The sequence below is a fragment of the Urocitellus parryii genome, unplaced genomic scaffold (assembly GCF_045843805.1).
Source record: "Urocitellus parryii isolate mUroPar1 unplaced genomic scaffold, mUroPar1.hap1 Scaffold_45, whole genome shotgun sequence".
NCBI lineage: Eukaryota > Metazoa > Chordata > Mammalia > Rodentia > Sciuridae > Urocitellus > Urocitellus parryii.
The window spans coordinates 5,121,596-5,148,688 of NW_027554016.1; positions in this window are offsets into that span (position 1 = coordinate 5,121,596).

The window sequence follows — 27,093 nt, forward strand, 5'->3', positions numbered from 1 at the left end:
TGGCTGATCACTCTTTTTTGGAACCTTCTACAATCAGCTTTCTGAATATCCCATTCTTCCTGCTTTAGTGGTTGATACTTAGATTTCTCTCTTGGGGTTTTCTCTTCTTCTTAATCTCTAACTTCTGCAAATGCCCCATCTCAGTGCTGCAAATCTCCTTTGTCTTCAAGCATTCCCCAAGCCCCCACGTCTCTAAACTTGACCTCTCCTAGAGCCCTGGATGCATGTCTCTCACTGCCAACACAGTACCTCCCCTTAATTTGGATACAAACCCACATATATTTATTTATTATTTACTGCAAACTATGGGAAGAAAAAAATCATTTGGAATTCTATGTAATTACTACAGTATCAAAATGCTTTCACCAGAGGAGATGCTGTTCTCTCATTAAATATCTAATATGGGGTCTCAAAATGAACAAGATCAAATATAACTGAACCCAACCATGCTTCTCATAAACTTTTCATCTTAGAAAACATTGCTACCTACTCTCAGTTATTTGAGATGAAAATCTCCCAGTTAGATTTTCATCCCTTACAGTCCCGTTTTTGTTCTGAATATGGAAAGATAAGAAGCCAAGATTATTCTTTGAATAAGGGAAATGTGAAATATCACCCATACTGTTGTGGTTTGGTGTCCCTGTGTTAATGCAGGAATTTTTGGAGATTAAGTGACTGGATTATGAAAGATGGAACCTAATCAGTCCATCCTAATTTGGCAGATGGATCATGGTTTGAGGAGGTGGGTCACTGGGTGTGTGACCTGGAAGGATTCATCTTCCCTGTGCCTCTCCTGATTCCCTCCTGCATCCTGGCCACCATGAGGTGAGCTGATTTCTTCTATACTCCCCTTCGGCCATAATTTTGTGACTCACCTTGGAGCCTCAGAGCAATGGACTAGGCTTTCCATGGACTGAGACCTCTGAAAACATAAGCCCAAGTAAACCTTTCCTCTTCTAAGTTGTTCTTGGGTATATTGGTTGCAGTTGTGCAGCTGATTATATACCTGCCTTGCAGGTTATTCTTGTTCCTCCTCCCCTAAAGAGTTGCTTAGCCCACCCACTGATTTGACAAATAATTGTTGGGCATGATGCATATGGTAGGTTCAGATCTTGATGTATTAGACACATCTTGTTCTCAAGTGTTTAGAATTGCAATATCTGAAGAGACAACAGTATGCATTGCAAATTCAAGGGCTAGCAAGAACACTCATGAATCTTCAAATTAACTTAAAAAAAATCTAGCTCCTACCCAAATTACTACCTTAAATATAATGGTTGATCTCTAGTTGTAATACCCTCAGGTTCTAAAGCATGGGAACTGAGTGTTTACCTTCCGGTTTGTAAAATCACTTGGAGGAAAGTGGAGGTGACCAAAAGTTTGTAGTCCAACTGCTTAGTTTAGATAAGCAGGGAAGATGTGGTGGCTCAACTGACTGACATTTTCCAGATTATGTGGTCAGCAAGGTAGGGTGGAGTTTTCTTTCTTCTTCCCCTGGTACTCTTATAAATTCTAATTTATTTCCTTCTCATCTTCTACATTTCTCAACATTCAATGAGTACTTATTTGCATGGACCTGGGTGCAAGAGATAAAGCTTCCTTTAGGACAGATTCTCTAGTCTGTAGAAGTTGAAAAGTCTAAGCAAGGGAGAAAATCAAGGGAAAAACTTGCAAAACCAGGGCTCAGATGCTTGGAGTGGAGTTGAAGACACAAGTTGGCAGTGTGGACTGTGCCACCTGGTGGGCTCAAGGCAGGTCTATGAACAGAAGAAAACAACGTTCGTTCTCCACTCCAGACAGTGTGGAAAATAAGGGCAAAGGCAAGAAGGTGCAAAGCAGCAGATTCTAAGCATTCACCACTTGAAAGGCATGTTCACAGGAAAGAAGACCATGTGGTCACAGTGATCAGTATGGTAGGCCAAAGAACTTGGCCTTTATCATATATAAGTGGGGAAGCTTGTGAGTTTTTCATGAAAAACATAATGCAATTAGATTGGCAGTTATGCAGATTAACATGACAGCTGTGTGCAGGTGAACTGGACATGATTAGTAGGCGCTAGTCTTTCTCACAATTGACAGAGATGAGCCAAACCTGGGACTGGTTAGCATTTTTACATACATAATAGGCCTTCTTCGTATTTGTCTGTTTGCTTTGAGGCCTTTAAATGTTTTCACATTATTAGCTTGCTCATCAGATTTAAAAGTCTGTAGCCTTTTACTTATGGTTTGATTTAGTTGCTTAGCCTGTTTGGATTTACTTATTATAAAATGAAGAACAGAAAATAATACCTGTTAGAAAGTTTTGGAGAGATTTAAATTCTTCTACATGTGAAAGGTTTAGCCATGGTACCCCTATCTTGCACAATTAAACATAAATGATTATTGATATTATTTTTACAAAACAAAGAGGCTAATAAGTAAGCACACTTTTCAACATCCAGGGCTAGGAATATGACTGTCATTATATTTTTCAAGTCACCTGATGTCTTAGTACTACAGTAGTAATACTTAGGAGAAAAAAATGACACATTATTAACATTGTAAAATCTCCATCTTAAGGCTCAGCCCTGAGCTGGGAGAAAAAGTCCCCACTGAAATTTTTAAATGCTGTCAATAATGATGTGCAATTCTGGATTGGCTTAATCATGACTTTGACCTTGAATTACAGGGAGACAGGTCTTATGTTATGGGCACACTCAAAGTCATCAAATGACTGCTACTGGGAGTTGTTCAAGTCAGATATCTTCTTATAAGGCATCTTGCCATTTCTTCCTATTCCAGAAGTTTATTCTGAAGTACGTTTTCCCATAATAACAACTCTATCTTTTTTTAAAAAAAAATGCTTACTGCAGCAGCCATGACATTGTGCTGTCTATCTATTCATTTAGACCTCATTGTCATCCAGTGGTAAGATTACATAGGCAAAGGACCCTTACTATTCCCATTTTACAGATGAGAAACTGAGACACAATAGAAATTCTGATGCCCGACCATCTGACTCCAAGTGCCTCACTTAAAGAATGTTAGACTCATCTACTGGTTCTTCAAAATTCATACATTATTCCCTTTATGGATTAATTGAATAAAGCATGGTTGACTTTCCTTTGAACATCTAGACAACCATTTGCACTTTATAAAAAACCCACTTAGTTAAAAAGATAGTGTGCTTTAAAAACACCAGAATGTAGCCAAATATCAAAATTAGAGGTATTCATATGCTAAGTTGACCCACCCCTTAACCTATTAATTACTAAAACAGAGGAAAACAGCACCTTTTCAAGTTTTTTCCCCCCTTTCAGAGTAACTGGATTCAAACTCACATCTGTAGCATTAAACCAGTGTTTTCAACCTTTTTTTTCCTCTTCCCAATTGTTTAACCTCCATCTACATCTCTGGCATAAATTTAAGCCTCTATTTGTGACTATTCGGATAAGCACTTTGCCTCCAACGGTATTGTTCAGGGCCCGGCATCATTGTTACAGCTGTAATTGTAACTATGAAGACACAGTTCTTTGTAATTAGAAAGTCACTATGGTATTCAGCAGTATGGCAGCACAGACTTACATTTGTTAAGGTATTAGAAAAAAATGTTTACAGAGAAAACAGTGTCATTGTTTAGTGCTCTTAATTGACCATCTGCCTGGTAAAGAAATGTCCAAAGAAGGATAAATAAGACTATAGTACACTTATTTATTTATTTTCTTTGTACAGTGAGGAAATTAGGAAAAGCAACAGCGGAGGCAAACTCGATAAGACATTGCTAAATCAGGCTGCAAGTGAAATCATGCCAGGAATACCGTTTCTTTCTTTCTTTCTTTCTTTCTTTCTTTCTTTCTTTCTTTCTTTCTTTCTTTCTTTCTTTCTTTCTTTCTTTCTTCTTCTCCTTATTTTTTTTTACTTGCTTTTAGTGTGGAGACAAAGACCCATGGCCTCCTCAAAGTGTGTTTAAGAGAAACCTCTTGAATGATCCTGGAGCTCCTGGTATAGGGTTCTGGCCTCCCTTTGCCTTATTCCCTTCCTTTGCCAATCCTCCTTGCTTTGGCAAACACTGGTCTCTAACCACCCTGCTTTGTTCTCCAGTGCACAGTTTCTGCAGATTAATGCTCCTTTCCCCGTGTTTTTGCTTAAACAACTCTATATTCCTGTCCCTCCTCCCCTCCAGCTATATAAATCTCATCCATCCTTCCAGTGTTGGCTCATGTATCTCTCTCCTACCTCCATTCCATGTCTTTTTCTGACCATCCAGGAGGACGAAACTGTCTCCCTGCTCTGAACTTCTGTAGCAGTTATTATTTTCCCATCCACTTGGCAGCGGAGGGTAACCTGCCTGGCGATGTTCTTCTGTCACCCTGTAACTGTTATTCAAATTCAGCTTTGCCATTTGCATCCTCATATGCTCTTCTTTTGACTCTCCCCTTAGATTGTAAAGTTCTCTTCCTAAAATCACATCTTATTTTTCTTTGAATTTCTCCCAAAATGCCCATCAATTTTTCCTATGTCTCTTTTCTTCTTTACTTGATCCAAAACAACAGACTAGCACTTGGGGTCCTAGGAAATGTCTATCATTCGTCTTTTGACAAAGACAAACAAACCCAAGCTGATTTGACCCTCAACACATGAATTCTCTTCCATAAACATACCGGGCACCTATTTCATGCCAACTTTATGGGAAGCATTGGGTATGCAGGGAAGGATCAGCTGTGGCCCCTAGTCCAGAGCAACATACCTTTGGGGGATGAATGGATGCTGGTAAAATCACATGTTGGGGAGATGCAGGACATACAGCAAGATCAGACAGTATGCCTCTTGAAATTTGGTTCAAAGTAATGAGTTAATTTGTCACCAAAATCCCAGGATCACATTAACGGGCCTGTTCTGTTGTGTCACACTGGTGCACATCTTGTAGAAAAGGCTACATCAGTGTTCTTGCCAGGAGCAAAAACAATATGTGGCACCCAGGACAGAGATGCTCCCATATTCCGTAATTTGGATCCTATTGCATGTCCAAAAAGCAAAGAGCAGCTGGTCTTGAGAAGATTATCTGTTGTGCTATGTGGATGTCCTTCTGTCCAGAGTCTGAATTGAGTTTCCTCCAAAGACTGTGAGTGACAAGGCTTATGTTCAGAGACCTGTCTCTTCTAGGATCACAGATGGAAACCCCCATTACAGCCATGCACAGAGACACCACAATATGGAAACCCCTCAAGCAGAATTGGAACCAAAACCCAAAATATAACCTGACCCAATACCAGCCTTAAATTTTTATGAATAATGTTTATTTCCTCATTGTAGTTTCCTTTTTTCTTTTTCTTTTTTTAAATATTTTTTTAGTTGTTTCTGGACCTTTATTTTATTTATTTATTTAAATGTAGTGCTGAGAATCAAACCCAGTGTCTCACACATTCCAGGCAAGTGTTTTACCATTGTGCCACAAAACCAGCCCCTCACTGTAGTTTTCTAGACACAACATATGCCTGGTTGCCTAGAAGATACACTTCAAGACTCCTACAAACATCTTTGTAACACCTTTTCTGTCTCTTCCTTTCCAACTCAGTTATTCTCAGAGCATTTTATATAGCATGGCTTTATTTATTTATATATTTATTTTTATGCAGTGCTGAGGATGGAACCCAGTGCCTTACACATGCTAGGCAAGCACTCTGCCACTGAACTACAGTCCCAGCCCACCTGATGCATTTTCTAATGTTTCATGGATAGTACTTCTACCAGTACTAGCCTTATAGCTGAACTGAACATACCCTGTGCCTAAGAATTACTCTTGCAAATAGGTTTATATTTTCCTGTTGCTCCATTATCATAAAAAGGGGCAAAGACCAAAGAGCTTTTGCTCTTGCTGTTATGGCTTCTTGAAATGTTTTTCCCAGGATTTTCTCATAGCTCCTTTATTTTATGTATCTCCTTAAATTCTGCCTTATCATTTAGTTCTTTTGAACTTCCCTACATGAAGGGCAGCCCTCACCCCAAACAACCCTAACTCATCAAATGTTACATACCCTGGTTAAATTGTGTCCATATCTGAGGTCATCAAGGTGGTGTTTATTCTTACTCCTTGCCAAACATACACACACACTATAATATTTTCAAGGAATGTCACAGGGACTCAACAAACATACATTTAATAAAGCATCACATTTTTAGAGATTCCTGGAACCCTTACAGTGATTACACAGAGGAGAGAGTTCTACAGAATTCTTGGGTTTTGATATCCATGTCCCATCGTCAGGTTTTAGAGCCCACATTGGTCATTTAGCAACTGTGAGACCATGAGAAAGTTTCACTTCCTAAGCCTGCTTGCTGAACCTCAAAGTAGAGATAATAATACTGACCTCTTTAGAGTCATGGTGAGGAAGGGATAAGTTTTATAAAGGTTTATGTCCACAGGGGAAGATATCCAGCATACATAGATGATTTTTCTACCTTCATTTGCTGTTTTCTTCCTTCCTCCCTCTCCTAATCTCTTTCTCACATTGTTCTTTATTTTCTCCTTCCATTCCTTTCTTAAAAAGAAAAATGTTTTCTTTTTCTTCTTTCCCTCTATTCCTTCCAACCCTCATACTAGGAGTGGAAAACAACCCAAGTACTCTTCTTCAATGTGTTCCTCAGTAGCCTTTCAAAGTAGACACACATACACACACACCCTGCTTCTGTTACTAACTTTTCAGAAGATTTGAACTGAACCATTAACTCATTCAACATATCTTGAAAAATACAGTTGCCTTTTAATTTTCACTGTTTTTTTTTTCTGAAAATTTTTTCAGACCCATAATTTTTCTTAGCCATTTAAGAATGCTCTAAGAACCTTAGCCATAGTAGAACCCTCCTTTGGGGCATTCACAACAGGAGCTACTTCTGGGCAGGAGCTATTCTCTTTTTCATTCTTTTGTGCCACATCAGAATAGATAGTTTAAATGTTTGTATGAAATCAGAACCTCCACTTGCATTCAGGTAGAGACTGCCATTGCTTTTGACATTAGAGAAATTTAACACAAGAGTTTTTCAGTATTATATTAATCCTAGCCCAGGTATAAGCTCTTATTTCATTGGGCAATGAAAAGGCATAAACATAATTCCTAATATTTTAGGATTGGAAAACTGAAGCAAATTGAGGCAACAGATTGGCTCATACTGAAATATAGTAGGAAAAACCTTAATGCCTGGAATATAGTAGATACTGGCTTTAATCGGGGTTATAGAGAAAATCAGCTGCACTGCACCATCTTAACCAAATTGGAGAGGCTTTTCTAGTCTCACATAGCAAGAAATAAGTGATGGATTATCCAGAACTAGTACTGTGGCTTAATACCATCTTAGTGATGTCTGCAGCAGTTCCAATAATTCTCTATGATCTGGGTAGAAGGAGGGAGTAGAAGACACAGTGTAAAAAAAACTACTGCTTGTAACATTTAGCCAGAATGGGGTCCTATGGCTACCCTAGCCATGATTGGGGCTGGGAATGAAGCACTTTTACTACACCCTCTGTAATAGGCTGACATAAAAGGCCATTGTTGGAGTAGATATTGAGCTCATCTATTGACAGTACCTACAACAAAAATAATGGAACATAAATAATTGAGAATAAATGAGATAACATTTGGAAAAAATGAGCTCTGCACGTGCTAGAGCTAAAAGATCACATATGCCTACTTTATTATTTTATCAGAAAGAAAAATTCTGATGAGTGGGTAGGAGATTCTTTTTAAGATCATTTAGAAAGTTCAAATCCCAGATATAGAAACCTAGGTCAGCAAACTGTGGGCCACACCCCTTTTCCAGGACAATAGCAGCCACCTGCTGGTCACATATTTCTCTTTTATCATGGCAAGGTATTTTTGAGGTGGAAGAAGTAGGAGATCAGAGCTGGTTCCATAAAAAGCCAAAAGAACTCCATCTGCCTTGTTACACTTATTACAGAGCTTTCTGATTTGGCCATTAGAAAAAAGAAAGAATGAAATGAAAATAGTAGGACATATTGAAGTTCCGAAAATTAAGTCATTTCCAGTTTACTCAACTAGTAACAAATTAAGTCAAGATTTTTTGTTTGTTTGTTTGTTTGTTTATTGCAGTGCTGGGGATTGAACTAAAGGGTTTTGCACATACTAGGCAAATGTGTACTGCTGAGTTAGGCTCCCAGCCTCTCCCCTTTTGTTAAATTAAGGATTTAAATTCAAAAGTTTTGCAACACACAAACACTAAACAGCCAAAACATCCTCCCAAAAAACAACATCGTAGTTCAAAGAACATTACCATATATGAAACATAATCAGAGGATTTCTCTTACCTCGTTTTAATGTCACTTAATCAGATTTTATAATTCACTTATTATTTATTGAAACATCTGTTTTACTGTTACAGACCAATGTTATTTATTTAAACCTATTATTATTATCATCACCATCACCATCATCATCATCATCATCATCATCATCATCATCATTTAACCAGGACTTATTCTTTTCTAAACAAACTGAAAGAGTGATGTCATACAAATAACCCCACATTGGACAACAACTATGCCTTTCACAGATGAAAGAAACTATTTATCTGTGGACTCTTAGCCTCAGTGTGCTATAGATCTAAGAGACTTGGATAGAAAAAGAAGCTCCATTTATTTCCTCCCACTATTACTCCATTCCCATCTTATCAGCATTAGAGAGAGAGAAGTAGTCAAATTCATGCCTAAAGATGCCAAGTCCAAAATAGACTGACTCTAGAGGTATGCCCTCTTAAACTGCAAAGCTTGTGTGCATTACTCTAGAACATGCCCTGATTAGCAGGGTTTTTTGTGGCACCTTATATTTTATGTTTCTTTTAAGTTCCTAGATGATGCTGATGCTCCTGGTCCTCAGACCACTTAAGGATTCCAGTTTTTCTCTCTCATCATATCTGGAGTAGCAAGCGCCTAATCTACCCTTGCTACAGCTGGTGATCTGGTCCAGGACTGACTCGTGAGAGAAAATGCCTTGATCTCCCAATGGATGTGTTATTATTAAACCTGCTGAATGGGTCCAGTTTGTTATCATTCTTTTAGTAAAATGATAACACTTAAATTAACATGAGGGCCACTGGCAAAGGAAAGGACATGCTTCATTAGATAGTAAGCCAGAAGAAAAATCATCAGCAAGTGTTAGAGAGATCACTGGAAGTGCCCAGAGCTCTGTCAGTGGGCCTGGCCTGAAGATTTCCTGAAGGAAAAACCCACACGTGGTGCCCTCTTCCACTGCCAACCTCCAGGTACACAACAGCAGTATAATACACTCTTATTTCCAGTGGTCCCTATCTAGTTAAGATGGTTACTTCACTCTTACTTCAGGCAGATGTCTGTCCCCTACCATGTGATTTTGTTCACTTGAATCCTTAATCTTCTAGTCCTGATATTATCTACATCTCTTCCACCCTGAGTGAGATTCTACTATTTGCAAGAAGTCCTAAGTTCCTAAACAGTTTACTATTAGATCCTCAAAACTGAAAACAGATCCTAAAACAGAGCTGCAAAAATCAGTTCCTGCTACATGTTTGTGAAATCAATGAACAGTGAATTAATGACAAGGATGAGCCATGCTCTGACACCCACAACATGTAAACCAATTGACTCTTCATTCTCTCCTCATCCCTGCAAAGTGTTTCACTAAATTGAAGAAAAGAGAAATAATTTTAAAAGCAATATGGATTCTGTATAACTTTTCCACAAGTATCACTGGAATGAATACAAGTTAAAGGACCCTGCCAAGAAGCTCTGGCACTAACATTTACAAAGCCTCTAACATTGATAGATTTGTTCCCTTTGTTTGAGGCATTATATCAAACCATGGACATCGTTTCATTCAACTCCTTTAAGAATCCTAGGAGACAGGTACTATTACACCATTAGTATGCTTGAAGGAATCTGTAGGTCATACAGAACTCATTGCAATTAGAACACAGATTCCAAAACAAGGCCATTAACACACATGCTCTGTGTGCTTTATCAGTGAGTCTTATCCACTTCTTTCTCTCCCCCCAGCATTCCACATGCAAACTGCATTACCCTTATAAATAGATAATACTCCAAAGGGAAATGAAGAAAGGAGGGAAGAAATGAATGGATAGCTTTCTAGAAGGCTTGTGTACAAGTGATAATATACAATTTAATATCCCAATAAAAGCATCTGTCCCATTCACTTTGGGGTTTCAACAGAAGTTGAAATTTCTGTCCACTTAATCATCAGGTTCTAATGTATCCCCCAAGAGTTTTCAGACCTGGCAGATGTATGCAAATAACCAAAGTGGTATTTTATCCTGCCAGGGAATTTGATGCCTCTTCTGAGGAGATGAAGATAACCTATAACCATGTCTGAATCAAGACCAAAAGAGATAGTGAAATCAGTAAAGATGAAGCAATTCTGACATTCTCAGAGGTCTTTAATACTTGTCTCTGGAAGCCTGGCTGGAGGCTGAAGGCTGGAGGCTGAATAAAACAGCAGTCCCAGGATGCAGTTCTCACCGTAGCCTTTGCTCTTCTGTTCTCTGTTCAGGCAATGCTCTTCCTCTGCATTCCCACCAGGATCTGATTGACTTCTCTCTGCACTGTGGTACACAGTCCAGTCTCACCTCATCCAAAGCCCTTCCAGGATCTAAAAGAAGCCCCTCTGTTGCTTTATTCCATCCTACAATCTTGTTTTATATTTTTTCTTCAAGGCAGTAATTATCCCCTGAAATATTAAGTAAGCATTGATATATAAATCCTATCTCCCCTACCCTAGAATCTCAGATCTTGGAAGCAGATCTGTGTCAGTGTTGATCCCTTCTAAATTCCCGAACCCAGATTAGTGGTTAGTGTGTATGGGATGCTTCCCAAATATCCACTAAATAAATGAATTCATCATCACCAAACATCTTAAGCAAGTTGCCAACCATCCTACCTTTGTGCTGTATCTCAACAAGATCAACGACCACACCACCCACCTACTGAAGGTAACACCATCGTACTTCTGTCCAAGAAGCATCTGGCTTCCTTCCAGACAGACCTTGCTTCTTCCCTCCACCTCATCTCATCTTGAATTTAAGATGGTATCCATCTCTCCAGGACCATCATCATTTTCATGGGGTAGATTAGATTTAGGGAAATGTTCTGATATGCACAAAAGTGTGCATTAGGAGTGGGGAAGAATCTTCCTTCCTGCTCTGGGTGATGGCATAAGATCTTTATTAGGTCAGTGCCTCGCATGAACCACAAGCTTCTTAGGGAGCTAATTTGCCCAACTCATCCTGACACCCTTCGACTTAGTGCCACTCAGTAATAATGTGTTCTGGCTGTCATCACTGTCGTCCCTGTGCAGTAAGAGCAGCTGCCTCCTTCCGCCTTCAGTGTGTGGAGTCCACTCAGCATCCTCACTGGAATTGCTTCTGAGAACCCAGGAAGGACTCACCCCTCCTGAGTTCCAGATGGACCTGGCATGAGAGTTAGTAACAAATACTACTTCTGATTTTCATGTGAGGACAAACTCGATATCATAAACACCACCACAATCTGGTTGCATCGTTTGGGAAAGGTTGTGAGATTTATATACTTGTATAGTCGAAACCACTTTCACACAATGAGATGCTGACCTCCCCCAGATCTCTTTTATCCTACAATAGATCTTGTTTTAAAGGTACCTGCCAATATTTATTGTAGATGACAGACTAATAAAATGAAGTCATTTTAATAAACGCCGTATCAGAATATCCCATCTTCTAATGTGGCAATGTGAAATTTCACCACTGGAGGAAGCATTTAACATTCTGACTATTTTAATACTTTTAATAAATATTTGCAATTCCTATGATAAAGCATCCCAGTAGAAAATGCATTTCCTCTGAAATTTATGTGGCTGCTGGCAGGTGGCCATTTTCTAATTTTCTGTCTCACTTACATACATTTATTACAGATTTCTAAGTACCCCTTTTTGCTCTTTGGCTACAAGCATACTGTTTCTTCGGAGTAGGAATGTGTGTGGTTAAAACTGAGGGTGGTAAACAAGAGCTTCTGGTTTGCAAATTTGAGGGTTGGTCCTATCCCCTTGGGGGGTCCTTCAACATCTATTTTATTCAACCCTACAATACATTTTGCATCCAATCTTCATGATCTCTATGGAACTTGAGAATCCTCTCTCAGTTCCACAATGCTGTGAAAGGCTGAGGGCAGGCATATTTTGATCTATTAAGCCTTGAGCTTACTAATGGAATGCTGCAGAATTTGTGAAATATTTCTTAGAGTAATAAGATTTAGGGAGAGAGAGAGAGTAATATCCAGGTTAAGTAAACTATATTTCAAGTTCAAAGCAAAGGGTGTTAAGAAATTTCTGTTGTAAATCTTCTTGTAGAATTTTTTAAAAAATAACTTCTTAAAGTGTATCATCAACTGTTATTGTGTATTTCCGACCTTGGTTAGACATGATGTAAAATTAGTAAATGTACCTCAAATACCCTGGTACTTCCTGTTTTCTTCCTTCTGACATGTTCAAAATCTGCATGCTTGATTTCTCTTAAAGTTATGGTCCAACCAGAAGAGAAATCAGAGTCTTTTTCAGGCATTGCCTTTCTATGCTACCCCAAGGCCTTCTGGGCCTGTATGTTCAATGTCTCTTTAGTAATTTTTTTTTTCCTTCAAGTCCCACTGACACTGTCCTGGAATATTTACTAATTGTCACTAATGAGCAGAGTCATTCATGAATCATTTCATCAATTCATTATCTCATCTAAGCCATCTGACCATCCCATGAGCCAGATAATATCATCCCCAGTTACAGACAAAAGGAGAGACATAAAGTCACCGTGTTTTGTTCCAGGTCACCACTGAGGAAGTCTTAGCACTAGGATATGAAACCTGACAGTCTGACCCCAGAAATGAGACTGAACCATGAGGCTCTTCACCAACAGGGATTATAAAAACTTGGTCACTCTTCTTCCAGCTTCTTCATCTCATCTTGGCTCTTCCTCTTCACATTTCTGTCACAGCCTGCTTACAAAACTATGTGCTCATATTACAACCCAGAAAACCTCTGGTGGCAATTCTATGCCCACCATTTATTCACGTGGCCATTTGTTTATCATTGATTGCTTTATTTCATTCATTCAACAAATATTTGCAGGCCACACGTAATATATCAGGTGGAGTCTAGCACTGAGGTTGTGGTAAAGATGAAAATCATCCCCCAAGTCTTGTCCAGTGGATAATAGGTGTGGAGATAATGATATAAATAAACTAGAGTAGTGGTGAGTGGTGTGGAGAAAGATAAAGCAGAGGAAAAGGTAGGGATGGAAGATATATTTAGACAAGATAATTAGGAAAAGGCTCTACAATGAATCACATTTATATGTAGACCCAAGCAATGGGAGGGAGGATGATTCTAGGCCAAGAAAGTGGCTAATTCATCATGGAAGGAGGATAGCCAGTCCAGGGTGCTTAAAGCAGGGCTATGCTGAGCCTGCTTAGGAGCAGCATGGTGGCCAGGATACCTGGAGGAGGAGACAGTCCTGAGACAACACAGACTTGGAAGCCTGATAGACCATATTTGGAGTGATATTGCTCTCCCTTTCACTTATGTCTCTGTATTTCAAACATCTTCTGAAAGTAGGTTTTCCTTGTCAACAATGAACTCCTTGGTAAATCCAAAATGGAGCATTCTTCTAGCCACTTCTCAACATGATGAAGACTAAGGCCCTTATTTGTCTTCTAAAACCTTTACATCCCTAAGGCCTCTCCAATGCCACTGCCTGAGTCAATGTTGCTCTTATGGCTGGCCTTGCTACAGCTCCCACCTCCTCCTCCTCCAGTGGAAGGGGCCTCCTATGGGAAACTTGGGGTCAGGCAACCTCAGATCAAACCTCACCACACACCTCAGGGATGGTGTTCCCTAGAGTTAGTGAAGACATTTTTCCAAATTTCAGTTTGGTCTTGCTGATTTTAAATACAGTACTATAGGAACAATCTCTTACAATTTACAGTGGAATAAATTATGAAGATAATGTGAAATTATCTTCACAGATAGTGAAAATACAATAAGTTCAGTTTTAAATTTTTTAAAGGGATGTCATATCGCATTTTCCTTCTGATGACCCTAGTGATATGCCCTAGTATTATGAGTCTACCCCCTTGCTTTCCTGGAGTAGACTTCAAGCATCTTGAAAGCAAGAACCATATACAGTTCATCTTAGTTGTTCCTTCAGTAAATGATAATAAAATGATTTGAAAGAACCTTTGAACCTAAATCACTAGTTTATATACTTCATTTAAAACAATTAGGATACAAATGAGTGAAGAATTTTGAAAAATCTAAACATAAATATTTTTTTCCTTATAGCCATATTGAAATAATTTAGGTTTAGAAAATTTAACACATGGAAAGTATCTCTATGACCTGAGGCAGGGGTTGGGGGGCAGGGAAGAATTTTTCAATGCAACATAAAAAGTAATAAATTTAGAGAAAACTTGATAAATTCAATTAAGATTATTCAATTCTTAATAATCAAATTAAGATTTAAAATTTTGGTCTTTCAAGTGTGAGTAAAATGGCAAGATACAAATTAAAAGAAGATATTTGCAATATTTTATCAGGAAAGATTTTGTGTCTAAAATGTGTATAAATTGTCTACTAACAAACTTTAAAAGACACAAGCATACAGAAAAATAAGTGAAATAGGATAAACTAGAAATTTTATAGAAAATAAGACAAATTCAGAAATTATAGAAATTTTAGCTTTTATGTCTTCATAGATGTGTGCATGGATCTTCACAGAAACATTGATTATCAGAGCAAAAACCTGGGAACAACCCTAATGTTTTCCAACGGGATCATTAAGTATTATGGAGTGAATTTTATCCACCCAAATCCATTCGCTGAAGCCCAAACACTCAATGTGACTACATTTGGATGCCTTTAAGGAGGTAAGACCAATGTTCTTATAAGAAGTAGAATAAGTTGTGCCCAGAAGAAAGGGCACGCAAGAGCTGGGGAAGAAGGCAGTTGTCTGAAAGCTAGGAAAAGAGATCTCACCAGGAACCAGGCCTCTCTGTACCTGGATCTTGAACTTCTAGCTGCCAGCTTGTGAGAAAATAAATTTCTGTTTTTGAAGCAACTTAATTTGTGGTATTTTGTTATGGAAGCCCTAGAAGATAATTTCATACATAAATCATTTTTGGTGTATGCCTTTATTATATATATATATATATATATATATATATATATATATATATATACACACACACACACACACACACATACACATACATACATAATAGAACAATGAATAAACAGTGAATAAAAAACAGCTATACCCAACAAGGGAATGAATCTTAGAAAATTTACTGATAAAATAAGGTTATAAGAGACTATATTCAATACTACACAATTTGTATAGACCTTAAAAACAGTATTTGGGGATATATTCATATGGACGGAGACTTTAAAAAAAAAAAACAGAATTATGAACGTAAAATTCAGCATGCTGGGAAGACTGGGAAGCAAGATGATGAAGATTCTCATGCAGAAGCCATGAAATTAGAAATGTTCTATTTTTTAAGTCAGATAATGAGTTTATAAATATTCATTGTGTTATTATGTTCCAAATTTGTTTATAGAGAAAACGATATTGTTCTTAAGAACCAACTGTTATTTAAAAGATACCAGAAACTGTGAGGTTTTGTTTTTGTTTTTTATAGTGGGGGTGACCTTTCCCCCATAGGCAATTGTCTTTGGCCATTGGGTCTGCTATAACAAAACATCAAAAACTAGGCTACTTAAAACAACCAAAATTTATTTCTCATGGTATTAGAGGCCGGGATGTTCAAGATTAAGTTTCAGTGTCTTGTGAGGCTCTGCTTTATGTTTCATAGGTGAAGTCTTGTCATTGTGTCTTTACCTATAAAAGAGGCAAGGGACCTTTCCCAAACCTCTTCTGGAGAGGGAAAATCCCATGAAATTAATGGGTAGAAAATTAATTATGATGAAAGCACCACACCTGTGATGTAATCGACATCCAATGGTCCCCCATTTTCATATTATCACCATGATGATTAGGATTTAACATATATATTTTGAGTAGGACTCAAGACCATAGCAGTAAACATGGCTTCCATTTTTTTTTAATTGCAGTTACTTTCTTCTCCCTTTCTTTGATAGCCTTGACCCTTTTCTTTCCATATAACTGCCTCCTTTATACATTTTAAAATTGGGGAAATAGCCAATTTCATTAAATTGTTGTTATAAAAAATATCCTACTAATATATCAGGTATGTGAGAGTATAATACTCAGAATTGATTCCAATGTAAAATTAATTCTCAGTTACTTATAATATTTAATTTGTGTATGCAAAATACCCCAGGCACTGAGAAGATAATTGGCTTTTCTCTGAAGTCTCTCAGCCTACATATTAATTTCATCTTCTCTCTCAGACCCATACACTCATCAGAACTCATTGGTATTATCTGTGTGTACTTAGAGGAGTTTCAATGCCAATAAGTTTGTCAAACATCATCATATCTGGTCTGTTGGGCAGAATTTGTTTATGTTATCCCAATTCTACAATGTTGAACAATTGCCTTCCAACACTTTGTGGATTCTTTTCTATTTTACAGGTCACGTTGGCTGTTGAAAGTTAAGGACTCCTTTGAAATAGCTACATTAAAATATTAGAGCATAGTCTTCAGCTGCCAAGGGAGCACAGTGTTGTGATCTCTCATATTTTCCTTTAAATTTACATTATAATTTTTTTTAATAAATTAGTATATCACTTATACAGTTGGAAGATCACAGCACATACAGAGTAGGCAAAGTAGAGGTTTCAAAGTAATTTTCAGACTGATGTATATTTTGATAAGAGATGGGGCTGTTGCTGGGATGGGTTGTGATAGCTTCATCCACTAAAAAGTAGCATTTTGGTGATAGTTCATTGCCACTTTTCCCATTCTAAAATCTTCAAAACAAACTGTCAATCTTACCACATGGAAGGTCTCACAACAGTCACTGACACATTTGGCTTTCATCAGAAATTTTTGTGCAAGATATCCCCAAAGCAGGTTGGGCTGTTGGATTATTACTATCATTTTATGCCTTTCTTGAGAAAAATGTGTTAACTGTGAAATATGATTTCAGCATTACACATTCAGAGTAACACCCATCACCAGCTTGGAAAACTTGATGATTGAAAGTTAAGTTTCTTCTCCCAAACACCGATCCATTTCTTTGGCTGTCTGTGTCTGAGGGGGAAATTGAGGAAATGAAGGGATATTCATCTCACCAGAGGGATACTAAGAAGAAGATTTTCTCTTGCAGATGATTCTAAAACTTCAGCTGCATCTATTTCCCTTTTAAAATGGAGTTCCCCCTAGGCCTTCATTGAGTGAAGTTCATTTTCCTTCTGATGCTAAGTCAGTACATCCCCAAATCAGATTTCTGTGTCCTTCCTATCTTTGGTAGAATTAGTATCATCAAAAGAAAACCCAGAGACATCAACTGACACAAGTAGATATGTCACTTAAGAAGCAGTATGTCACTTAAAAAGTCATCTGACATTGAGGCCCACCCACAGGGGTTCCAGGATAGGGGCTGGTACCCTCTCCTAGAGACTGTACCAAGAGATGCTGGGAAAGTAGGTTAAGCGGGTCCTACCCATTCTCCTAATTGTCCTAGTGACAGTGTTGTCACTCTGGCACAGTGGTCTGGGTTGTACTTGGCATTTTGATATATCTATGCTCAAAGAACCACCACTTTTACTCTCAGATTTACAAATCTTGGCATTTGGCTTGAGGCCTACGTTTCCTGTGGAAGCACTTAAGTGCTATTGTGCGATATTGGGTTAGGTGGCGATTGGAGTTTCTCCTTCCTTGAAAATTGACCGCCATCATTTTGGGGGTCCCAGCAGGCCTTTTATGTTCCCTTTTAATGAATTTCCATTTAATTTTTACTTTTGTTGGGTGGACTGGAATCCATAAATATAAATGGGAGGGCTGCTGGCCATTATGGGAGCTGTAATTCAGTCCACCGGAGGCTCTGATAAAATGTACACTGTTAGAACCCGATTCCTACAGCTTACGTTTATCAGAAACCTTCTATCGAATTACAACCTGGTAATGTCTATTTTCTCATGCATTTCCCTATCTGTAATGATAACAAAATCATGCTAATCCATTCCCATGATGATGATGATTATTTTTTTGGTGACACCGAAGCTGAATAGCCCCTCCAGCCAGACTCTTACATCAAAGTGCTTCTTTCTTATTATGCCTCTTAAGAACAAAACTGTATTCCACTCTTTGGCACACTCTAATCTTTCCATGTCTATTACAATACTTCATTAATTTGCCTAACTCGTTGCTTTGTAGCTTTGAAGAAGGGAAGAAGTGGCAAACACTTGAATTCATAGTCACCTCTGGCAGGGTCTGCTCTTCCAAATATTTCAGCTATTTCCTCCCTGCTGGCTCTCTCTCACATGTCTGAGTTCCTGTGAGGAGCAGATAGGAATCCATGCCCTCCCACCTTAGGCATCATAAATATCTTTCAGATAATAGATAATTCACCTGATTGTACGCATTTCTCTGCACTTAAGAGATTCTCAGTGTGAAGAGAAAAATGTATTTTGATTTGAGGCATTCCTAGGTTTTATAGGGATGCTAAATTATATCCCTATAATGGTGGGGGAACTAAAAACTTTTCCCATTATTGAATGTCAGCTTTATCTCTTTCCTTTTTTCCTTCCCCAACCTCAAAATAAACATCTGCAAAGCTATTCAACCCAATGAAGAGCAATATTCCCCTGATTGTACCCCATGTTTCTGACAAGTGTGTGAGCATGTGCATGTATACAGTAAGGGAACATTATTTACTTTAAATCTTTGAAAGGAAATGTAAACCTCTGAACAAAGCAGTCCAGTCCATTTTGGTATGCTCTAAAGATTAACAAATGTGTCCTTACATTGATCCTACATCTGCCAGGGTCAAATATACTGGGCTTAATTTTGCCCTCTAAGGAGACCTGACACTTGTATCTTTTTCTGCAAGACATTTTTTCTCCAAATTTGATGATTTTTATCAGACTTATCCTATGTCTCCTCTACATGGCCCCCATATATTTTCCTTCTATGACATGAATTCTGGAGCCAGTTCTCATAGCGTCTCATCTATTGGGATCACTTCACATTAGCGAAGATTTAAATATGGTCTTAGGTTGGTTTCCTCTGAAGCAACCTGAGTAAAAATCTTGGTGTACATGATTTATTTGGGAGACAATCTCAGGAAGTTCAAGTGAGGAAGAGTGGAAAGTTGGAGAAGGAAGAAATTTAATAAAAATATATGTGAATGAGCAGATTACTGCTGTGGGCAATGGGACTCCATTGCACTGGGCACCCGTGCATAACCACATGAACACACCTCAAAATCATTCCATGGGTATTGGGGAGGCTAAGGTGTATATCTACCAATATCCTTCCTCTGATTTGGAGAAGGGTGCACCTGGGTATGTAAATACCTAGCACATCTTTGTGTCTTGACATAGAAAAAAATCATAAAGGTGGTGAGAAATCTCCACAAGAGAAGAGATTGAGAGTCTTTTTGAGGTGGAGGACTGTGAGCCTGCTGCAAGCCTGTGCACCTGGGCATCAGGGGCCTTCTGGTGAGCTGAAGGGTTATAGGGCAGACTCTCAGGGAGGGCTACTGTAGAGTGTAGCCTGGTAACCTATATAAGCTGGTGAATCTGTCCAGGTAGAAAGCAAATAAGGAAGGCTGAGCCTGTGGGAATCACAGACTTTATGTCCTACCCAGAAGCATTATAATCTAAAATAATAATAATAGTAATAATTCAGAGACTATGCCAGGTAAACCAAATATGTTTGTCAGCTTGCAACCCTTGCAATAATGGAAGGAGGCATAGTCGCAAATTTCAGTGCATGTCCTACCTAAATGAGGCTGTCCTCCTCAGCTCCAGCCAATTGTTTAAAAGGTGATATTGCTAGATTATGATTTTTCCCCATGAGATTCTAAAACTCCAGATTTTATAGAAAATATCTTGTTTTTTTTTTAACACAATGTAAACTGAAGTTGCTTGGGCTTTGTGAAGCCCTTCTTGGGGTGTCCACCTCCCATGCACAGCCTCTGCTGTCACAGAAGCGATAGCACAGGGACCGTGGGAGCTCAGGACCTCAGAAGCATGTAAGTGGCTCCTTTGTGCCTCTCCAGGTAAACTTGTTTCACTAGTGTAAGCTTATTCCACAGAAGTCCCATTTCTGAAAGAGCTAACACAAAACCAGATTAAGGACATGCAATGACAGCAAAAGTCGAGCAGTCTCTTTCATTAAATAAATTTCATTTATTTTGAGCTTAACACTACCTTTGGGGTGGAGTTGGGGGGGGCAGTGTTCCAAAATAGGTGAATAGATTTTTACCCTATTAATGTAACCCAGGTTAAAGCTGCATTGCTTTGCAGCAAGAAAATTTAAGGTACAGCTTTGATCTCTTTCCTATTAAAATAAAGTAATGCATTATCCTGACCTCAAAAAAGTAGTCTTAATTAGGGGCCTTGAATGAGATAATTGACCTTGACATTGCCTTCAGCTCAAGGCACAAAGCTGTTATCAAAATGACTTATCGAGAAGTAATACATGCTGCAATAAGGACCATTTATTTAATAATTCTACATTTCAGAATTTTAAACTCCCAGAATCTTTATGCCACAAGGACAAACACTAGCTTTGTAGTGTCCAATAAGGAGACAGCACTGTGTTGAAGTGAAATCTACGTTAAGATTATGCTTTGGTAAGAAATATAGACTTTGTTTAATATGCATATTTTTATATTTTTGACCTAATTGTTTGCATCTTAACAAAATTATCTGATTATGAAATGTCTCTTCTGTGTATTGCAGGATATCTTTTTAAGCATCAGCATAAAGATTAGAAACAAATAAGCACAGAAAAAACACAGGAGTCAAGAGATGTCCTCCTTGGTTCCTATTTCAGTACCAGACATGTGGCAAAGGGGAAAAATATTTTGTAGAATCATCTTTAAACTCCTTAAAGCTTTATTATCTCATAAGGTTAATATAATTATTGTCCTACTTCATCATTTGACCTTTCTTCATTTCATCTTTTGCCTAAAAATCAAGCTATGATCAATTCCTCTTACCTAGGCAAACTCTGGGTAAAATTATAAAGATGAAAAACTCCTTTGTAGTTTCTAAGACCTTCTTTCTGGTTCTTATTTCTAGTCCATGAGCTGAGTTTTCCTTAGCATCCCAAGCCCACATTCCACTTTGTTTCATGATTAAACTCTTACTCTCTGACCCAGCTATATTCTCTCTCAAAATCTCCAATCTACTCTACACCCCCCTAGTAAAAGTTAACCTGTTACTGTTCCCTGTTACATTTGCATCTATCTCTAGTTGAAGAGTTAAGGTTCCACTCTTTTGTTAGAAAAATTTGAGGAATAAGTATCCAAATGGGATAAATTTTAGAATGATAGTAAAGAATGATTTTTACTGTCCCTCTAAGCCACTAAATGGGATATATACACAATGTGGAAACCCCAGTCTCAATTTTAGTACAGGTTATAGACACAGACTGTTATAGGGCCAGGTCTTCCGTACATGTCACATGAAAACATTATTAGATGAATGCCTAGTAGACTAGGGGCACAGAAATGGATGTAGTAGTGTTTGCCCTTTAGGAATTCATAGGCTAATGGAAGAGATGAAAGGAGGTATAGATTGGCAGGTGGGTCTGGGAAGATGGTGTCCAATTCAAGATAATAGACCTTATTTTGCTTTTCAACGCCCTTTCAGATAACATCCATCCACAATAATCCAACCTGAACATGTGGTACATTTTTTTTCAAAATCTTTGTCTTCTAATAAATCATCTTTCTTTTCCAACTCTTAATTTTTTATCCTTGGTGCCAAATCACTACCATTGCTTTGGTGGTTCCCTCCTCCTCCAACTCACATACCACAGTACGTATCTCAGATTTGAACTCCTCAAAGTCATTCCTGGATCTTCCTTGTGCCCACCAAAGACCTAAAGACATTTCTCCAGCTGCTTTTTGCCCGCGGGCTTGATTTCAATGTACCTGACCTGTTGCCTCATGCCCCAGTAATAACGATAGACCAAAACATCCTCCGAAAATCCATAAGATAAAATATTTCATGAAAACAGAAGAATTGGAAACATCTCCCTCCAGGAGGCACAATGTCCTCCGGTCTCCAAGAGTGAGCTGAAACCTGACAGGAAGAGAAGGGAGTTATTTAAGAAGAGAGTTCAACATGCCAAAAGAATCCAGGGAGGCTTGACAAGTTTGGGATGTTTGGAGGAGAACAAGATGTTTCATGAAGTTACATCTGCATCCACCTGAACTGTCTCGTGACTGTTTCATAACTGGATATTGACACCCACATAAAAAGGGCAAGGTTTATTTGTCTCTTTAGGCCTAGAGTGCATACTCCACAATGTACATATGGAAATGATAGAAACGGCCTTGAAGAAAAGAAAGTTTTAGAAAGAGCCTTGCTATTTTTCTATACCATTCAGTATAAGAGTTAATGGTAGAAACAACTATATAGCTATCTAGGCCCTCAAACCTTTATTTTCTTGATCCTGAAAGCTAACACATATTCTCTCTCTCTCTCTCTCTCTCTCTCTCTCTCTCTCTCTCTCTCTCACACACACACACACACACACACACACACACACACACACCTTCCCTGCACTCTCCACTTACCACCCGGCTCCAAGTCAGCCCCTCTTATTTTGCATTTGGCCCTGAGATTTCCCCTTTACAATAGATGGGGCCCATCTTTCTGATTTTAACTTCTCCCCACCAGGAGGTAGAGATTTATCTTGACAAACCCTTTGGAATTGCTAGGGGAATATTAATAAAATTTGAGTGTGCATCCCACAGCAGTGAAGAGAATCCCTGAGAAGTTTGAAAGCTTCCGTGGGAGATTAGAGGTGGCTGGAAGCAAATGTGCTCCCGGGTAGTGAGCTCCCAGCACGGATCTCTCACTATCCAGGAATCTCTAATTACTAATACAGTACATGAACAGTATGATATGTCCTTACAATTGCAGACGCCTTTTCAAAGATAATCTTTAATAGTTTATTTGACAAACTGTAAAATTATAGAAAATTATTAGTCTTGGGAATTACAAAAATCCCTGTAGTACAAACAATAAAATTATAATTACCTGTGGGTAATTGAAATTTAACTGTTTTTTTATTGTATATTACACATCAATAGCAACAGAAGTTCAAGAGGTTTTTTTCTTCTTTCCTTTTTTGTTACAGAACCTGAGAAAATGGAAAGCATTGTTGGGGGCTTGTGAGTTCCTGTCACAGTACTGAGCTTGAACAATTTCGATTAAAGCCCCATGTTTGAGACTGTCATTAGACCTGCATTAAATTACATATCTGGAGTGTTAAAAAAAAAAAAGAGCACAGTACCTTTTTCTCAGCTACCTAAGGTAGGTAGTTAAGGCCCTGATTATCTTTAAAGGTCTATTTTTTCCCCTTTACTGAAAATCCTTGTTTCTTTCATTAAACATAAAACACATTTAAGAATACTAAACTGTGCAGACAGGAATATTAGGGATGGCATATTCCAAAGTACTTTTGTTCTGTATTCATGGCTCAGGGTTGACTTCTGCATTGTATAATGTGATTTTTTTATTATTTAGCTCTTGCATGGGTGAACTACACAGGACTGGCATTGTTTGGGTCCTCTAACTCCCTGGGTGTTAGATAAAGTGTGTACTTTCCTTCCTCCCTTCTTCCTTCAACTGCCCCCTCCACTACCCACTCAGAAAAAAAAATAACTAAAAAAAACAAAACGTGAAAACATGTAAGTGTCTTCCAACCAAAGCAAGATGCTGGCATTTAAATTGTGTCCCATGGCTTCTCCTTGGAATGACAAAGAAGGTCTCAGTCCTCTGTTTCCTTTGTTTAAAAGAAACTCCGGGTTCCTCCTTGCTGGAATATTGGTTTACTGAGTGGGAAGAAAGTAATGGACCCATATAGGGTTAAAAAAATGGGGGGGTCACTGGCAAAAGGACTGGTTTCTGTTCAAAAATCATCTCCAAGATTTGCTGCCCCTCCTTGCCCAGCTCCCCCATCTGTCCCTGTCTCAGAGTCCCACCATTTCCTGTCTGCCAACATCACTGCAAGGACTTTGGAGAACCATGGACCTCAGGACAGCCTTTTGAAGCCTTTATCCAGAGGTAACAGCTTCAGGCCAAGTGGTCTGACCAAGTTCCTCTCTGTGGTTTGGAGAGCAATGAGAATTTAAATCTGCTTTTATTTTACCCAGTACTGTCTGATTTTCACCTCTTTGTCTGAAAATAAAGAAACAGGGTCAAAGTATGTTGAATGTTCAGGACTTATATAAGAAAATTTGCCAGCAGGCTAGTGCCAGCCTTTTTCTGTGAATAGTCTGAGGGGTCTGGTGTGGGAGGACAGGAGGCCTTCATCTCCCATGGCCATCGCTGGTGATTTCATGACACATGAGGCAGAAGGAGGAGCTGCTCTTTCTAGACTTTTGCCTTAATTATATTAAGGAAGCTGAGAGAGAGAGAGAAGATGAAAGAAAATGAAGTTCAGAAACAACAGCAGCTCATTTTTTTTCTCATGTCCTCCTTCATGAATTTATTAAAATATGTGATGGAAAAACTGAAGTGAACACACACACTTCTTTCCTTCTTTCTTTCTTTCTTTCTTTCTTTCTTTCTTTCTTTCTTTCTTTCTTTCTTTCTTTTTTTTGATAGGATATCATCAAGATTTCCAATCTGCCATGACTGAATGATATTCTACCAAATTCAAATACTGAAACCTTAACTTCCAGTGTGATGGTATTTGGAGATGGACCTTCAGGAGGTAATTAGGTTTATATGATTAATGAGAGTGGTGTCCTGATGCTGGATTTAGTGTCCTTACAAGAAGAGACACTGAAGAGCTTGTTCATTCCTCCATTGCATGTGTGTGCAAAGAAGAGCACACACAGCAAGATAGTAGCCATATGGAAGCCAAGAAAAACTTCCCAACTGCCTGACCATGCCTGCCAGCCCCCTAATCTCTGACTTCCAGTCTTCAGAACGGTAAGAAAATAGGCTTCTGTTGTTTCACTGCCCAGTCTATTGTAGTTTGTTATGGCAGCCCGAGTAGACTAATGCACCATCTGATAGCTGAGGTCATAGCTTCATTAATGTTAAGAGTCAATGTTGAAAAGCAATCATAGTTAGAGCATTTCTTTTGAGAAAAGTTAGTCTTAAAATTAATTCAATATAATGATTTCATGAAGCCCCAAAAGCACCAAATAATATCTTCTCTCCAAAGGTAGGTGAGGAATTTTGTATACCATTGAATCCCTGTTGTGAAGTGATGAAAAGCTAACAGATTACCCTCATGCAGTTCACTGTGGATAATGTCCCCCTACAGATTGAGGGAAACTCAACAGTTTGGGGCGCCATCAAGTCACACTTTTGTAAAATATTCATTTGGTAGGATCTTTTCAAACACCACCCAGTTCACTTCTGGTTTACCCATTAGTCATCATTCTTTTCCCACTGGAACCCAAGTTCTACGTAGTTGAGAATTCAATCATGTTTATCACTTTTACTCTCATGGCTCTCCACTGGTCTCCAACTTAAAACAGACTCCAGCCATGGGTGTTCCTGCCCCTTCCGGCTTCCTTCTTCCTGGTCCTTTCTCTTCCACCAACTCCCCGCCTCACTTCCCCCCAGCCACCATGATGGCTCTTCATGCTCACACCCATCCTGTATTTGTCCACTTTTTAAAAAAAAAAATATTATTTATTTCTCGTCTTCCCTTTTCAGAGAGGAGAAGACCACTCATCTAAAACTCAGTTCCTTTCAAAGAAAGGCAGTTGGCTCCTTAGTCTGCTTTATTTTTTCCTCATAATATTTGTCACCATTTAGAAAGAGATTTTAGCACTGATATATTTGGCTCTCAATATTTGTTGAATATGTAGAATTTAAAGCAAGTGAAAAACATCCCAGAATGAGAATTGGGTGTAGAGGTCAAAGTTACTCCCTGTGGTCCCCAGGGTCATTCACAGAAACCATCTGCAAGAAGGGCTTATCGGGGGGGGGTAATGAATCACTGATGAATTATTTTGATTTTTATATAGGCATTTGTCATTTCTCATTTCTAAAATGGAAACAGGTGATCTATGCAGCATTAAATATTCTGCATTGGGTCCAACAGTTCAACATTACATTGATGAGATAAATGTGGAAACTATCAAATCCATAATAAGGTAAAACCTGGTTTCCACCAATTTAATCTCTATTAAAAGCCTCATAATATTTTGGTAAGAGGGACTAATATCTAACTCACAGCTATGCCCAGCTTCTAACTCAATTGGCATATGTTTCTTCATATTCCTCTTTAGAAAGTCAATGGTTTATGAAATTATCCAAATATCTGAATCCCTCCCTAGCCAGAAAGAGTCGCTAAATGCAAAAGAATTAAAATTGCCCACACTCCATAATCTCCTTCAACTCTCCCCCCACCCCTGTGGGCAAGCTTTAATTTTCAGAAAGGAAATACATGTAAAAGAGTGAATTTTGAGTGGGTGGCTGCATGATTTTGATTCAATGCCCTGAATTTAATTCAAGCTGTTGAAAGGTAAGGCTTAAAAATAGTTCAATGCTAGTCTTCCCACACTGTCCTCAAACCTTCCTTAATTCCTCTTTCTACTTTCAGAGACATGAGTGTGGAAGCCTTTCCTCATTCAGCAGAGGTCCCCACTTGTCGGATCCTGTAAAGAGGCAAGTGGGGTGCTTTTAAGACAAAACTCTAGAAAGACTTTTTTTTTTTCTGAAGACTCCTCAGAATCCTTTCTGTGCTCAAGATGCCAAAGGTCACTAGACCCAAAAGATATATCCACCTGGACAGTCTCCTTTATGCAATGCAGCTAAAGGCTCTTCTCTGGTGGGAGGTTTGAGATGTGTCAAAAGAAAGACAAAGTTCCAGTTTCTGGTTTTCTGAAAGAGTCTCATCTCTCGATGTCTGCTTTAAAATGGCCATCTTCTTCCAACACTCCTACACCACTTGG